This window comes from Heliangelus exortis, chromosome 2 (genome assembly GCF_036169615.1).
Source record: "Heliangelus exortis chromosome 2, bHelExo1.hap1, whole genome shotgun sequence".
In the NCBI taxonomy this organism is placed as follows: domain Eukaryota; kingdom Metazoa; phylum Chordata; class Aves; order Apodiformes; family Trochilidae; genus Heliangelus; species Heliangelus exortis.
The window spans coordinates 109,166,483-109,181,365 of NC_092423.1; the positions used below are offsets into that span (position 1 = coordinate 109,166,483).

A 14,883-nucleotide genomic window follows, 5' to 3' on the forward strand; every position below is an offset into this window, starting at 1 on the left:
TGAAGTAATAACCTCTTAATATGGCTTAATATCAACGAAGCCAAAAAAAGAAGGCCTTGTTATAAAATACATTGTTTAGCGGTATAGCAGACTTACACTTACAAAGATTGTATCTTGTATTATACCTTGTTTAAGAATAAATTGCATTAGAATCATAAGCATACTAAGATAATGATATAACTGTGCCTGTATAGTTAAATACAGCGTTGGTAACAAAAATGGGAAAGGCAAAAAGTGCAAGTTCATTTTGGCAAAGAAGCAGTTGAAAGGCATGCATAGACACAGGCCCTTTCACAGGTATATTGAGCCTCAGTATAGATATAGCAGTCATTCATTCACTCAGGTCTTAGAAGGTCCACAGTGGGTTCAAGGGACTTCAGAGAAAAAGATGAGTTTTGTTTGGGATGAGGGAAGATGGAGCTGAGAGGAGAAAACCAGCAGTGTGACACATGATGGGAAAAACTTTCTGAACACAATTTTGGTAAAGCCAGGTAGTTCCTAACTTTTCTGTCCTCAGAATTTTTTATGTTCATGGATACCCTTAGGGGACATACATCATTAAAATGCTTGCTACTGGGTAATAAATCTCCCTAGTTTCCTGAACAAGGTTATGCATGGCTGCACGTAACTATTGAACTGCCTACTCTTAGGCTTTTTTTAATTTTTCTGGTGGTTCTCCATATGCATAGTTATTTTTCAGTATCAATTCTAATTTGGACCATATATAAGAGAGGGAGAGCAGTGAAGACTCAAAGTACATTAAGTTTTCACATGCTTTTAGTTACTTTGAATGCTAATCAATTTTATGCATGCTTTAAGAAACTGCATCTCCTGAGATTTTCAAAGAGCCATGGGACTTCTCTGTGCTTGGACTCAACTGAAAATATAAGACATGTTTATTAGGATCTTAGTTGGTCCTTAAGGGTCAGAGCACAAGTTGAATTTATAGCTCAGCACTCAAGTAACTAGACTCTAGGTACAATGGAGACTGTAAATAATTTTCACCACTGTTTCTTTATTTAGAAGCATTGTGTCCCTTTTGCACACAAAAATGCTTCTGTTCTGCCAAAGTATTAAAATTTCAGTGAACAAATTATAAATTTCTACACCTGGTAACAACCAAGTAAACAATTCAACTAAGTAAGTTTAGTTTTAGATTTAATTAAGTAAATAATTCAGCAACTAAGTAAATAATTCAATCACTGCTTGATTTTCTTTGTGGCTATATACTTTTAAATAAGTGATTTAGGAGGTGTATTCTAACAGATGGATTTTGTTTCTGGTTGTTGGAAAGCTGAATTTTTATCTTGTGTTTGTGAAACTCCATCTGAGTCTAAAAAGAAATAAAAGCATATCACAAAGATAAAGAATTAGAGGGAAAGGTTTAATTACAAATAGTAAAATATAGTTTAAAAAAGCATCTGCATAGGCTGAACACAGAATTTTGGAATTTTTGTTTGTTTGATGGTTACCATTAAAGCAAAGTATCATCATTTTTCAGGGACTCTTGCACGATAAAGGGTGATAACACTGAGACCATGTTTATATCCACTGTTCATTTAATTTTTGAAAAGTTAATACTTAACTGTTATAACATAAAGCCTTGCTGTCTGCTACCAACTGACCACATGCCTGGCAGTTTTTGCTCTTGCTGGATTTTTCTCTGTTAACTGTGAAAGAAGCTCCTTAAAATCTTTGTTTTGAACAGAAAAGTTCAGAGCCGGTGACTTTGGGTGAAACGAAGAAGTAGCTTTAAATCATTGCAGTTGATGCAGCTCTAGGCAAAGATAAACCTTTTTGATTTACAAAGTGTTGCTTTTTAGCTTGGTCTGCTCTCTCAGGAGTTTTGTCTGAAAAAATAAAATATGAAATGCACAACTTTGTTTTAAGTAGAAGAGCTCAAAAATGACAGTTTTCAAAGCTCACTTTGGCTGTACGTGGCTCTGACCCAGGCATACAAACTTTCTTCTGAAGGGAAAAAACCTGAAATCTTTACCAGCTTTAGCAAGCCCTAATACAGGGCTAATGTGTGTCAACCTCAGCAGTGTCAAGGGTGCTTGCTCAGGGAGGTGGGGGTTTGCCCAGTCCCGATGCTTCTGGCTCATGGTTTTGGGAAGCCAAGCTCTTCATTTCCAGAACAGAAATCCCTCTTGCGACATAACACTTCTTTACTCTCCCTTGGAAACAGACTGTGTAATAGAAGCATGCAATTTTGCATGGAAGGTATGCAATCCCATGGTTTGTTCCTTCATCTCAAAGGCAGCTTAAAAAAAAAAAAATCTGTCCTTGTATCTTTTATCCAAGACTTTAAGCATCTTTATGTTTAGTAAGTTATTATGCTAAGAAGCCACTGGAAAGGTTTGTGTAATGAACAGTCAATAGCCCGAAACGAAACATTTGCAATATGAAGCTACTTGAACAATTTCATTGTTCTGTCTTTTTTTCCTCATACTAGTAAGGGAGGGATTTTTTTCTCCCCTGACTCAAACATTCTGGAGTTTTTTCAGTATTTATTGAACACTTGGCTCCAAAAGTACACCAAACACTACTAGAGGTGTAAGAGCAATTCCAATGATAACTATGTGCTCTCAGACCTTTAAAAAAATTAAAACTAAGGCAGTTTTTATGTCCAAATATTTTATAGTCATCTCACTGCTTTATACTGGAGCTTGAGACAACATTTTACCTGAGTGGATGTGTGACAACAGTTACATGAATGCTTAGAAGGATAAATACCAATATGTATGGTAATTATCGTATTGGAACTATGTGTGATCTCTATATATGGACTTCATGACAACAATGTAAGCTAAACTATTGCAAATTTCCAGCAGTGTTTGTCTTGCACCCTTTATTCCCCTGTTTCCACTGCAGCTGACTGATGGACTGTCTTTGAGGAGCAGTCTGAAGCTCTGAAGCTTGCTTTGTTTTCCTTGCAACTTCTCCCTTGGGCTGCTGCATCCTTTTGTGCTTTATTTATTGGCAATTTGTATGATTAGATTAAGGAAAGGTTAAGGGATCCAGTACCTTTAACAAAAGACAACCCATCCTTCATAAATGCATAAACATAATATAATTACTTCTCTAATTTCTTGTGTTAAATAAAAAAGGGGGATTCTTCACCAGATAAACCCTGACATTTGTTTCAGAAATCAAATTAAGACAATTTGCTGACTCAAAGATATGTATGCCAAAGATGAGTATCTATGCCTCACAAAGCTCAGATTGTACTAGATATGAAGAACTTCAGCTACTTTGATCACTTTGTGATCCAGATATTACACCTAATAGTCCACACTATAGTCCACACATTAGTCCACACTAATTTCTAACCATTTCTGACTTTCCATAATGAAAGGAGGTTTTGTCTCTGGTTGGACAATTTAGAATTTACCATTTATTGGTAGCTCAGCTCTCTGTATGTTAGCAGTGGTAAAAGGTATAGTAATAAGAGGATTCGGCTTGTATTTTTAAAAAAATAATGTTTAAAAGCCCCAAGCTCCCATTTTGCTTCTATCTATACCATTATAAGAGCTGTACTAGTTAGTGGTAATTCTGGGAAAACGACCTGTCATAAAAGCTTAGCAAGAAAAACCAAAAAGGTAACTTCCTGCCTTTAAATTCCGTTGGCCTCCTTGCATTTTGGGGCTTTTTGGTTTCACAAACTAAAGTAAAACACTCTTAAAACAAAAGACTAAATGTGATTCTGTTAGACATTGAGATACTGGGTGCATCTGTGATGCACTGTGTTCTGTAGGTGATTTAAAGGAGAGTCTCAATGTCGAGCAGAACCATATCTGTGCAAGTCCCATCAGTTTCAATTTTATAATTTTTTATTATTTGAAACTTGGCATCTCAATTTCTAAGTTTCTTGTAAGTGGCTTTTCCTGCCTCTCATATGGAAGAGGAGTCGAGAATCGTTTCTCTGGACAGCACCATCCCCTAAGACTTTTGTAGTGCATTAGCAGTAAAGCGTTTCACCTACTTTATTCTTCTGTGGTTTGGCATCCATTATTTTTCTTCTTTCTTGCTCTGGCTTTGTTGTCTATACTCCATGTTATGTTTGGAACTGTTTATTTTTATTATGCCTCACAGGTTTGTAGCTGGCTAATTCTGAGCTTGCTACCTGTAATAAGCTGCCTGTGATTAGAGCAAAGATCAGGGCTTTGCTTACATGTCTCTGCCAGGCTAGTGTCAAAGCACTGGTATCAGAAATGAGGCAAGTTCTGTGGTAAAGATTTCTGTTGTCTTTAGGTTTTTTTGTTTGTTTGTTTTTTAGCCGTAGACTCCGAACAAGATCTCCCAAGAGGCCATTAAGCTCTTTGCCATGATCACTCACACTTTACCATAAAATAAATACCTACAGCTCCTCTGTTGGCCACAAGACACTTGAAAGGAGCTGCCAAAAGGTTCAGAGCACTGCCTTGGGTGTAATGAGTTTCCTTATAATGAGCTCTGCTTTAAAGAAGAGAGAGTGTAAATCTGTAAGAAGACTGAAATTAGCTCTGGATAAATTGTATATTACTTACACTGACAAGAGATTAAGCAGAACAGTTTGGGAAAAGTAGATTGCAGTTTTAGTGTTTGCGCTACCTTACTTCTTTCACTTTTGTTAGCTTGGTATTGGGACCTTTTGGCACTTCAGTTTTGACAGGAACTAGCTTATGTTAGGAGAAAAATTATGGAAGCAGCTATTGCAGGCATAGGCAGTTCCTGGCTGCCTACCACAACTGCAAAGAAACAAGTTGCAATGAGGATAATCACTGAAGAACATGTTCCCTTTGGAAGTTGGCTTTTGAGTGTGTTTATTGGTGGGGTTTTTTTTAAGGTAGTAAAGAGGTAGAGGATGGTGTGTTAGGAGGATTTCACTGGAAGTTAGGTGCACTGACACCTGAGACCAAGGCCCATGCTATGCCCTTGACTTGGCTCTTCTGGTCTCCTCTTACTGTCCCCTCTTTTTCCTGCTCCTGCACTGTGGCACACTTTGCTTCTGCCAGCAAAGCGTGGCAGTGTTCTGCTGAGACCTGGATCTGACCAAAGGGACTGACTATTCCACCTATAAGGTTTTCCTTTTTATTCTTTCTGGTTTTGAAGGCAGGAGGGTTTGTTTACTTTTTCAGGTTGATGAGTTCTTGGTCTGGTTTGCAGCACAAACCTCAAACACATCAGCCAAAATGAGAGGACCATGGAGTTTTGAGGGTATTGGGAAGCTTCCATTTCTGTGTTGCTTTAGACAAGTTGTCATCCTCTCTACCTTCATTTCTCATTCTGTGAGATGCAGGGAGAAATGTTTCAATTAAAGCAGGAGTTACAAGATAGATGTTTATTAAAACTGTTGTGTGACCTTCTTAATTTTTGTGCAGTTCTCTGAAATCTTTAAGGCAGATATACTATTAAAGGGCTAGCTACTGCTTTCAGCTGTCTTTCCACCTGCATCTTTATATGTTGATGCAGTTAACTTTGTTGATTTTACAAATTGCCTTTTCTGGCAAAGGAGACATCCTGCACTCTTAGGCACAGAGCTACTCATGCTGGATTTCCAGTCATCATACCAGTAGCTCATTCTTGTCCTGAGGACTGAAGCTATGTGCTTAGAAAAAGAGGTTTAGAGAACTCACTGATGATGAACCTACGCCATTGTTGCAAAGTGACTGTTTGCTACAAAGTCACTGGTTTCAGTGAGTTAAGTGAAAGTGTTTTAACTAGTATGTGTTTTCAGTCTTAAATGTGGAAGTCCTTATTTCAGTTTAGCTTTACCTCAGTTTCCTTATGCACTTTCTTCATCTGATAGAGGCCAATGCACCCACATACATCTACAAACAATCAACAAAGCAATGAACTGATGAAAGGGTTTCTCTTGAAGGCTGGGGAGGGATTGATATCGCCAAGACACACTGATCCTAACAGGCTCATGGAGCTGTATAAATATGTAATTAGTGAAATGAGAAAGTTCATGCTTAGCATTTGGCAAGTTGTATCTCTAGTGTGTGCTTCAGTAGACTCCTGTTGAAAATAAGTGTTTCAGATTTGTGTGGTTGGTTTCAGCGGGGAGGAAAGAGTTGGCAGAGTATCTGGGCTCTGGCTGTGTGAATAATATGTAGCAGTGGTAATAGTTTAATAAAGGTGGAGTTAAAATTCTCTGGGACCTTATATACTAAAATATGACTTATGTTTACTCATGATAACTTTTGCTATGATGTATCCAGATGAAGAATTGGACTTTAAGTCTGTCTTTGTGACTTATCTCCTTGCTAAGCTTGAGCTGGCGCAAGAGTGAAGACTGCCAATGGCTCAGGCAGGCGATGGGAAAACCACTGTGACAGCTGCAGTTTCAAAGATTGTCTGGACAAATACTATTGCCTATTGCTTGTGTTTTTTGTTGTGTTGTAATGGCATGAACCTAAACAATTCCCCCTCAGCTCAAGAATCAGCCACCCTTGTAGCTGAGCAGTCAGCGAGAATCTGGAGCAAACCCTTAGGTGAAACAGGCAGCAGATATTTTCTTCACAACTTTCTGTTTCAGTCATACAAATAGAGTAGGATCAAAAATGAAGAGAAGTTGCAGAAATAGTAATAATGCAAGTCCTAAGTTTCAGATTTTTGTCAAATTAAAAAATAAAGAAATCTCTAGTTCATGGTATTCATTAACCTTCCCCAGAGCAAGCAAGGAACTAAATGAGGGCAAAAATGTAATAAACCAAGTACTCTTCTATTTATCATCAGCTGGCATGGGGCTAATATCTGTTTAAAATTTGGGTTTCTTTTTTGCACTGGAGCAGCTAAGCTCTGATGCAGCCTCTCTGTTTGACTTCACATGGATGAAAAAAGTCAGCACAATGGTGGAACCCATGGCTGAACTAATGCAAAGCACCTTAGCAAGTACTGTGTATAGCCATAGAAGTATAAAAATCTCTATGGAGACTTATGCCTCAAAGACTTAGATTTTACTGTGTTATATTAATTTTGTGCTGTAAAGTAGGTTTTTTTTTTTGGCTGAGTTATGTTTCGTTTATACAGTAAGTTATTTTTGTTTTGTTTCTTAGACACCAAATAACTTAAAGCTAAATCTTGCCAGCATAACTGGTTATCCTTTTGACAGCATCTTGAGATATTCATGTGCGCACTACCTTATCTTGTGCTTTATCTGACTTTTATCTGTTGATTTTAATATCCTTTGTGGTTGGTAGTGACGTGGTTTTGTTATAGACAGTGAGGGATTTTGGCTCCTGTTTATTTCACTGGTTTGTTCGCATTCACTCTGCTCTGTCCTCTTGAAGAAAAGATTCCTTCAAACAGAAAAACCCAAGATGATAAACAGTAGCCCAAAAGCTCAACAGGAGTTGTGTCTGTGTGAAGTGTTCAGAAAGCATGCTGCATGTGCAGTTACCACTCTCACGTAATCTGACTGTGAAAAAAAAGCTGACAAATGAACTGCTCATCCTGAACAAGTGCAGAAGAACCTTTTTTACCCCCTTTCACCATGATTTACATCTGTGTGATTTACATAAGGTATTGATACAGGATAAAGTTCAGCCATTGCAGATGCTTGCAGAGTTGTATCCTCTTGCAAGGCTTGTGATTCCTATCATAAACCAGTGAAAACTAATTAGAAACTTAAAGGAAAAAAAAATGGGAAGGAGTATGAGGCTTTGTTGCTCTACTGCATTAAATTGGCTCAGCGGGATCAAGCATATCCTGGAGTAACAGAGAGGCAGAATGCAGAAAGGAAGTGAGGACACCAGTTTCAGCTGCAGTGGGCCTGCCTGTGGTGTGGATTGTCACTCACTGCTCTCTGCTCTGCGGGTGGAAGACACCCACTCACACCTGACATCTTGCTGGAGATATTGCCTTATGCCAGCAGATAGTGGAGATGAACCTGTTAAGGTTCTTCATGAAATCTGAGAGCCGAGTGGAAACCAATGATTTAAGGCAGTTCATGCTAAGCTGGCTGGCTTTGCACTGAAAGTATGAAAGTTCCTGGCTGCTTGGTGTGACTGTAACGTCACTGAATTTGCTGTGCTGAGCACCAGTGTTATTCCTGATTTTGCAACCATTTTTCAGTTTACCTCTGACAGCTTGAACACACGAGAGAGAAGATGGATTGAAATTCTTCTGCATCATGCCATGCTAGTTTCTTAGTATTTTCCTTGATGGATGCCATCTGATTTAGCTTTCAGGGACATGAAAAAAACTATGTGATTTCTCTGTGAGTGACTGAGCTAAATTTTCATACAATACAGTACTCTCATGGTTGAAAAGTAAAAGAAAGCAGAAACAGGAATGGAGATTTCCTCTTTTAGCTGTATCTTCCTATCCACAATGGCAGGTGAATGAGACCTCCCTCTTCCCAGTGTCTAGGACACAGTGTTTGATAAGATTTCCCTCTTGGGGAAGAGGTACATTTAACTACAGGAGTCAAGAAGGAATTTACAGTAAAGTTTCACTATGATTTTTCCAAACTTGGTGAAGCCTCTTGTGGTATGATGATGGAGCTTGCAATGCTGAGAGCAGCCTGGAAGAACCTCTGCAGAACTCACTTCTGCAGAACACATCTCTCCTGCTTTGGCAAGGGTTACAGATTGCTGGGTTATACATTTCCTCTGTGCTGTGTTGGCCCTGCCTGAACAGCAAGGCAGGCAGTGTAAAACTTGAGATACCTGTGATATGGCTGTGGAAGTATGGGCCCCTAATCCTTCTGCAGGAAACAGAGAGAAGGAAATTGGCACTTCTGGAGTGTATTTCCTCTCTTCTAAGGACACCTCATTCTGAAGTTGTTTGTTTCTGCTCAGCAACTGTAAAGAGGGGTTAGGGAACAGGTTCATAAGGTTAGCTAGAAAAATCCCAGTCTAAAATGTCTGATAAATGGTTTTGGCTTGAAACACCTCTGGCTATTTACTGGTATCTTAGTGTCTAATGTAAGACTTCGCATTGTACTGTAGTGTGCCACTCTACCCATCCATGTGACATAGTATATTTTAAAGGTTTAATTTTATGACTTCACTGTAGCTGAAGTGAGTAGTAAACATCCTTACCATATACCTAGTACATTTTTTTTAGATGCACAAATAATTGACTATTTTTACAAGCAGCAGTTTTCTTTCTTGACTCAAATGTCTTGAGTGAGAAGGGTTTCTAAGGCTGTATTTGGAAAGACTGCTGCTTTGTTTTATTACCTCTTTCTGTTTACAGATTCACCCAGACTTAAGGCATTATAGCTGCAGAGAAAGAAAGGGCTTATTGTAATCCAAAAAACCCAATAGGACAACTGTCATCTTGTACTGCTGACATGTTGTAGATATGCTGCAGAGCACTTTATCATGTGAATGTGAGAAGTGAGATTCCTGTTAGTAAATTCTTCTTAGCACCCAGCATGGAGAGTTGGCAGCCTATAGAATAAACATTAATGTAAGCATTTTTTGTTTGGATGCAAAGATTATAATTTGTTCTCTTGAAGAATTACATTCATGTTATATCCTGCTCTTAGCAGAGCTCATGGCAGTTGTAATTTGTCAAAATTTGCCTTCTTTATGAACGTTGGTTTTGCTGACAAATTAAATTAAAAATTTAAACAAGAAATTGAGTTTACACTCTTGCTGCCAGCATCCTTCCCCAAAGACAGTTTGCCTAAACATAAAGTTTTCAAGAGAGACTCATACCCTCTTCTTTTATGGGAGGTGTTTTAATGAGCCACCTGAAGGCAGAGAGTAAGCAAAATTACTTCCTTTTTTTCCATCAGAATTATCACTTAGGGCAAGTGTTTTCAAACAAACATTAGAAGTTTCTTGCTATGTTTACAGTTTGGGAGGAGGGCATTCACAGGTACTGTTTTTTCCTTGTGTAACTTTTACATCCAGTTTCTGTGAAAAGCATAGAGAGATTTCCATGGCATAAAGCAAACACATATGTATATATATATGCCAGTAGATAGAATTTCTTTAATCAAATAATGTGTGCCCTGTAGCAACCTTAATCTGGCAGCAAGGAGCACTGAAATTAAAACTAACCGAATTGATTTTCAAGGTAAATAGGTGAGGTTGAGGGACACAGCAAGATTTATTTATTTTATTTATCTCCCCATTGTAAATCATGCTGATATAAATGGTAATGATTATCTTTAAAAAAAACACGAAACAGCTGTTTGAATGCTGTGTCAGCCTCTGGAATATTTCCAGTATTAAGCCTGAGATACCATGGCTGTGCTTACCTGCGGTCCTTGACCTGCAGGTCTCGGTTCGACCCGCACTTCCCTTACGCAGTTTCCCTGTGCATGTGTCAGGACAGAGCTGAGTGACGTCCTTTGACAGGGAATGAGGCTGTGCTCACAGCTCTCAATGTCAACAGCCTTTTTGTCATCCAAGGGGGACTCTGTTTCTGTTCCTTCTGGAAGCACCATCCCTTTTCCTGGATCAGAAGGGAAGAGTGTGAAGATTTCAGCGCTCAGGGGAAGGCATCCGCTCATGGGGGCTCCCATGAGCTCTCAGCTGCTGAGCCTGGTTTTGTGGCTTAATCGTGACACTGGTGATCATGACCCTGCCTTTGAGATCTAGCACCATGGGGTGATGCTTGCTCGTTGTTGGAATACTGAGAGAGAACAAAGCAGCTGGCAAGAATCTTTCTGGGAAGAAAGAAAAAAACCCGAGAACAATACAAAAAAAAAAAAAAAAAAAAAAAAAAAAAAAAAAAGAAAGAAAGCAGCCCTCAATAATGAGTTTGTGTTTAGATTGATTTTTTAATTTTTATTTATCTCACCTGCGGTGGTCTCTGGGTGCCTGAGAGTGTTACAGTAGCATAAAGGTGACATTACCCTTCCAGAAAGTGCAGCATGCTTGATACAACCCTAGCCTGGGTGTGACAGAGGCATAGGAAAGGCTCAGTCTCAGGGCAGATGATTTGAGTGAGCACAGGGAAGAAGTGTTTGCTTAAAACTTCACCAGCCATTCATTCTGATGCATGAATCGCTAATTTTCAATATTCTAATATTCTTTTGCTATGTTTTCTGGTCTAGCATATCCTTTTTTCCTGTCTATGCCTGCTCAAAAATTTGCAACTTTTTTTGCCCTTCACGTAGGTATCTCTACCATTACAGTGTTATTAAAGTGCTACAGCCATCTCAATGTGTTTGTATTGTCTAAAATGAAGCCAGCCTCGCACAGAACCATATATTTTGTAATGGACATGTAATTTTGCCACATTTTGAAAACTTTTTGATTGCTATTAGGCCTCTTTTTTGATGACTTAAGAATCTGGAAAAGATAGCTTGGAAAAATATGTACAAATGACTACTACAATGACCACAGTTGTGTTTAATGTGTGTCTTTGTGCCAGATACCCTCTGGCAGCACAGAAGGAAATTCTATGGATGACTTCAAGAGGCTTTCTAAACTAATTTGTGCCGTCCTGATCACACATAGCCAGACCTTCAGGGTGCCCTGTAAAGGACATATCCAGACCTTCAGGGTGCCCTGTAAAGGCCGCCTACCTTCTGAAGTAACTGGGGGAAGGTTTGTGTTAGGAAGGCTTATGTTTAAGGACAGCTATGGTGTTGGTACATATTCTGGTGCTCATTATTGGGCAGGCACTCTTGGGTTTATTAGGGTCCTAATTTTTTTCAGAACTTTTTTTTTTTTTTTTAAACCTTTACACAGCAGACTTAAATAAAAATGGCAGTCCCAGAACATGTTTAGAATAAAGTCAAACCTTGCTTGTGTCTCAAGCCTTTCATGTGTTCTGTGACAAGTTTATAAAGCCAGGAGTTTGTCTATTTGTGTACGTAGCCATGCAAACACACATGTGTTACTGTCATGATGCAGCCAGTTTTGGTCATGGTCTGTGGCAGCAGAAGGGGTTGTACTGAATATTGTCTTGGCACGATGAGCTTGAGGCATTCTAAAAATGCACAGAATGCTTAATTTCATGAGCTGCTTTTCTGTTAGGCTGTGCCTTTATTGGCATGAGGGCAAAATGTGGTGGGTGTGCTGAACAGACAGACCAGCCCTATCAGGTGAGATAGGAGTCCCACCTATCTGAGTACCCCATCTCCAGGAGTTGCATGTTGGTGGGAGAACAGAAGAACTGGACAAACACACGGATTCTTCCATGGATTAACCTGCCATCCTTCAGCAAACTAGTTCAAGGACTTCCGAGGGCAGAGGTTGCATTTCTGCACTTGGCCACCATTCTTTTAAAATGCACTTAGGCGAGTTTTTATGGGAAGGACAGTAAGCTAGATTCACTTTAAAATGAGTGCTCTTGTTGTTGAACTGAGCTCTGAAATTACATTCTGTAGTGTTTGGCTCTGTACAGCTGGTTGCCCAAACAATACCTGAACGATGAAGCCAATTCTTTGTAAGATTTTTCAGCCTACGTGTTCATGCAGCCACAGTGTAAAAGATACAAATGTTTTGGCAGATACTTAAAGAGGGTGGTGGTGTAGGAATTTGGAGTACAATGATAAAGAAGAAATGGAAAGACAAGTGATCTTAGGGGTGAGGATCTCTAAAGAAAACAAGAATATTTTCTCCCCAGGTTTGGGATGGGTGTGTTTGCTGTGTACATCAGTACCACGGGTGTATGGCTGTGGAGGGCAGCCTTCCGTGCATGCCGTGCACCTTCCCAGCATTATCCAGAGGGGCTGCCAAGGGCCAAGAGATCTGCTTCTCTCCTCTGCAATGGCAGTGCTGTCCTCTGGCTGGCATCCCAGGGGTGCTGCGTCTGCACAATCTCTCTGCCTCTTGACCAGAGACAGTCAGGGTCACAGACGTGAATATTATCTTTGTGATGCTGCAGGCCAGCAAACAGATAATTTTTTTTCTTTTCTTTCTTTTTTTTTCTTTTTTTTTTTTTTTTTTTTTTTTTTTTTTTTTTTTTTGCAAGGAGCGTTGCATTCAGTCAGTTGAATGTAGAAACACGGTATCAGATCTTTCAAGAGCTGTTCCCCTGAGGGGATGTTGCATCAGCTCACCCGCCCCACAGGGCAGAGTCAGGCAGGACACACATGTGTGCATGCACTGCTGTCTGTATGTGCACGCACATGCTAGAGTCACGGAATGGCCTCTTCTGCCTTGATGAGTCCCTTGTGTCTTCCCTCTGATGTTAGCTAAGCCAGGGAACTCCTCTTTTTTCCTGTATCCTAGTCCAGGAATCATGCCCTGGACATTTTTCAGCTGAGCTCATTTACATACAGGAAAGCAGCCCAAAAACTCCTCTTCAAACAGTATTAGAAAGTTTTACACTGGTTTCAGGTGTGTTGTTTTTCCTTTTTTTTTTTTTTTTTTTTTTTAAGCAAGCAGTAAAGAGAAAAATACACAGCACAAGCAACTTTGCCTTAAGAACAGGTGTATAAATAAATATGTGTTAAAATACAACATCCTAAAATATATTTATTTGCACAACTTAAAGCAAGAAGGTTCTGATACTGTTGTATTTTTCTAAGTTTTTTCCACGTCCTGTTTTGTGATACACTTGAACAAGAGACATATTTTTACACAGATCCATCTTGAATTGCTCATGGGCAAAGTTCTCCCCTCCTTTGCAGAGTCACAGCCCCAGGAGAATCCATGCAGTAAGGGCTTAGCAGGGTGGCTGCAGACCAGGGTGTGCTCCTTGGGAAAGGAGACTAAGAGAAGCTGGCCCTTGGTCTGGCTGAACAAGAAGGCCACACTCTTTTAAATGAAAAATAAAACAGATAACCAAGCAGGCAGGGTCTTGCCACCAAAATGGTAGGAAAAAATGAAGAACTTTGGCTTACTGTAGGGATGAGTATCAGCTGGCACAAACATATTCTGTTGGAGTTCGAAGATGTTTTAGTCCTTCAGTTGAAGTAGGGCAGGTCGTTTTGCTGGAGCCTGATCATTTCATCAAAGATTTTTTTTTCTGGTTTTGCCTGTTTTGCGCATGACTCAACTCAAAAACAGGGGCTGGTTTGATCCTGTGTCTGTAGTGTAAACACTACGTGCAGGCTTTAACCTGGCATATTGTACTGTGATATTTTATTTGCAGTGAAAAGTATAGTAAAGAAAAACAAAATGTGCAATGATTCCTTTATAAGAAGTCAGTCAGCAGTCCTTATTTAGGCTCATATTTCTCAGGTTATCTCATTTGGCTGTAAAATTCCTGCTTCTGAAACTCAGTATGCTGCTTCCAGACCTGAGAATAGCAATGCCATTCTTTGTTAAACAATACAGGATATATTTAAGCCCCTGATTGACTTACAGTTGTTTGCTTGGGAAATGTGTGTGTAGAGGGGCTGTTTTACCTTTTTTTTTTTTTTTTTAATAAACATGTCTCCCTACTGGCTAATTTTGCTATTGTTCTTGGAATGTCATTCTCACTTTAAACATCAGGATTTTTTGCTTTGCCAGGACTGAGATTTCCATGACAGCACGCCTTCCCCTTTCTGTCTCTCACCATTTTTCTCCAAAATCTGCATGTTATCACAGGTATTTTCCCACAACTTCAAAGGCTTTGTTTCTGCTTTTCTCATCAGAGGAGGGCTGGGTGCAATAGTGAGAGATGCCCATGCTCCAAAATGTTTCTTTCACTTGGAAGTGTGTTGCTTGTGCAGAGCCCTTTAGCTGAAGTGTGTTGTCCAAGAACTGGCCCTTCATGTGTGACTGTAGGACACAACCTCATTGCAGCCAGGACTCTTTCCAGTTTTTAAAGGACATTGATAGCCCCCTGTTTTAGTGGGTGTGTTTAAATCAGGATTGGAGGAGTTTTTCTGTGTTTGATAGTGCCTCAAGCAATGAATCAGATTGCAGGTCTGTTTCCTTAGGACCTCTAGAAAAATACAGATCTTGTTCTTGTTCCAAAAAAGTTGTTCTTAGACTTTATTTCTGTAATTTGGCTTGTATTTTCACCCTTATTTTCACTTGGGTTTTAATT

General features: G+C 39.4%; 1 protein-coding gene across 4 annotated transcripts in view; it reads left to right on the plus strand.

The window, feature by feature from the left end:
* SPIDR (scaffold protein involved in DNA repair) overlaps window positions 1–14,883 on the plus strand; it is a 199,435-nt gene that overhangs the window by 105,525 nt on the left and 79,027 nt on the right. The gene's annotated exons all lie outside the window — the stretch shown is intronic.